This window comes from Schistocerca serialis, chromosome 1, assembly GCF_023864345.2.
Source record: "Schistocerca serialis cubense isolate TAMUIC-IGC-003099 chromosome 1, iqSchSeri2.2, whole genome shotgun sequence".
Taxonomy (NCBI): domain Eukaryota; kingdom Metazoa; phylum Arthropoda; class Insecta; order Orthoptera; family Acrididae; genus Schistocerca; species Schistocerca serialis.
Window position 1 is genome coordinate 157,889,684 of NC_064638.1, and position 2,955 is coordinate 157,892,638.

At 41.8% G+C, this 2,955-nt stretch overlaps 1 non-coding gene across 1 annotated transcript; it reads right to left on the bottom strand.

Annotated features, from left to right (window-relative positions):
* Window positions 1-223: 223 nt before the first annotated feature.
* Window positions 224-298, bottom strand: Trnat-ugu (transfer RNA threonine (anticodon UGU)). The gene has a single exon. It is a non-coding gene; the product is annotated as a tRNA-Thr (tRNA).
* Between the last annotated feature and the right edge of the window lie 2,657 nt (window positions 299-2,955).

Below are 2,955 nucleotides of genomic sequence, written 5' to 3' on the forward strand. Positions count from 1 at the left end.
ATACTGCTTTTTTTCATCGGCTAAGCTAGTGTCTATCAATGCAAAGCGAAGGGGATGGACAGCAACAAGCCTATCGAGATAGGTGAACTGTAATGTCGGAGGTGCGAAGAACGAACCCGCCCCTCCGTAGTAGGTCAGAGGCTTACCTGAATTTAGAATTATATTAATACCTTCAGCTGCTAACGGGCGTTGATATATATCAACCGGTACAGGTGAAAGTGTGTGCCTCGACCGGGACTCGAACCCGGGATCTCCTGCTTACATGGCAGACGCTCTATCCATCTGAGCCACCGAGGGCACAGAGGATAGCGCGACTGCAGGGACTATCTCGCGCACGCCTCCCGCGAGAGCCACATTCTCACCTTGCATGTCCACACACTACATTCGTGGAAGACATTCTTACCAAGTCCCGTAAGAGTTCGGGGAATATGTATGCATCCGCACCTAAGAAGAAGGTCATGGCCGGTGTTGCGAGAACTACATACTTATATGGATATTCGGACATGTCTGAAAGAACAGACACCATATCCAAATAAGTATAGAGGCTTACCTGGCCGGTAAAGCAGGACAGGTTGCAGCCTGCGACCCATCGAACGACAGATCACAATGCTGGTGCATGCGCAAGTGGTTAAGAGAACACGGTTCAGCTGACGGTGTTGAACATGTGGCTTCAACACCAGATGACATTTACGTATTCCCATGTTGACTCAACGACATCGTCAGTTACGGTCGCAGTAACCACGAGATCAATGAGAGTGCACCATGAATCAACGGAAACATGACGCCCCGTCCGATGAATCACATTTCTTATTACACCACAAAGATGTCATCGAAGCGCAGTACTTCTGAAACGTTAAATGCATCTCAAACCTTTTTGACACAGGATGACAGTAATCAGAGGCTCGTGAAATAAACAGCAATCAATTCTTTCAGCTGCATTAATAACAGAGATCCAGGCATGAACTTTCTTTGTTTTTAATGGGACGATGCCAATTTTTGACACAGGGTAGCAGATCTCGAGGAAATAAATTCGGCGATATAACTTGAAATGATACTGTCAGTCCTTTTCGTAAGTGTTCTCTGTCCAGAATTTACGAGTGAGCTCACAATGCATAAGTCACATCGGATGTTACTCTTTTGGTTTGGTGACAACACTTTGGAAGAAGAATGATTGGAAAACGTGTTTATTATGCATTTGTACCTGTTCGATCCACATTCTTTCCAATGCATCCTTCTGAATCATTGGATGAGTGAAAGAGTTCGTTTTGAAAGTTCCTCAGGGAACCAGAGAGTGAACCACTGTATACCTCACCTTTGCGAACCTAGCATAGTCTGCAACCTAGCAAACCTGCTGTAGTCTAGTATAAGTAATGAACTCATGTCAGGGCCAGTGGTGTACCGTTTCTGCCAAATCACCTTTTAGCAGGGACTGGCACTGAGTAAAGAGTCCGTCCTGCCGTCCATTTACCGTTAGGACACGGCCTGTCAGAGTCGCGATTAGCCCTCTAGTTTCAAGTACGTGAATACAACGGAGCTTACTGTCACGTTTGTGGATTCAGGCAGCGATATGAGCTATTTCAGCAAGTTCTGGGGGCTAATATGTTTCCTTCAGCAGTGTAATTTGATGGATAGTGTTTTGCTATTATATTTTTAATTTTTTGCATTTAATTTTTGAGTACAGTTAATATGAAGGGCTTTTCCAATACAAAATAAACCACGTGCATCTGTGGTTAACTGTATGTAGTCTGTCGTGAGTCGCTCAGTTCCAAATTCATACGCGTATTTATTCACGAGGTTTATGAAGATCATTATTTCTAAAATTTCGTAATTTTTAACACGGTAACGAGTATTTTAGACCTTAATCTTTTCGTTGTGAATCTGTCAGGTGTTACCACGACCAGATCAAATTCATTCTGAATAGATAAATGCAAAGACTAGCGACTTAAAACAACTGTTTCTGACAATTCGCGAGCATTTTGTTTTCCTCATCCCACGCGAGTTGACGCGTTTCTCTCATTTGTGGACAAATCTTAGTGGTCGGTCCCTGAAACGTGACCATTGTGTTATACCCGTCAAGTAACGGTGTAATCGTTCTTGTAATACGCGGGATTACAAGTGGAATGACTACCGGTATGCGCGAAAAATTCTTTTTCGTTTTTCATTTATAGCTTTTAACGCACTTTTGTCACCACAATATCTGGTCTGTATCCTTCCTGTTGTCTCACTGATTCCGCTCTAGTGGATTTAGTTGTAATAATTTATGAGATTTAGAATCATCCACAGCCTGGCTATGACAGAATGTGCGAGTACTTCATATTGTCTTATCCCTACCGTTTTACATCTGTCTCGAATACGAGGCTAACGATGTTTACGATAATTCCCCTTTGTCCATCATTTTTGTTTTATTGTCTGTGTTAAGTGATCCCTCAGTGATTAAATATCACGAGAGACTTGTTAAGACTAACTTCCCACCTTTCGTGAATGATGTGTATATTTTAAAATTTTTATGTTCACACCTTTTTAATATCAATGGTAATTTCATGTTTTTAATCCTAAACAAACTGCCATTCTATATGACTATTAACCCCACTTTTTCTAGATACCCGACACAATTCCAAACTTGATCCAGTTCCATAAGCTCAGCCTATTCCAACGACGCAGTTTGCACATTTATGTTGGAGGAAGAGAATGAAACTGACTTAACATTAATCAAGCCAGGTTAACCATTATTTTGTCATTTAACACAGAGCTTCTGTGTTAACACATCCGAATTATCCGTTGCGCTGATAATCAGTGTTTACGCTTTTATTTGGCCTACGTAATCAGAAAGTCAGACCTTCCAACACGAGTCCAGGAGATCGGAACGTGACGTAAGCAGGGAAATCAAACCCTATCCTGACCATGACATTCTTACCTTAGATTTATTTTTCTTTTAATTTCCACGGCATATTTTCT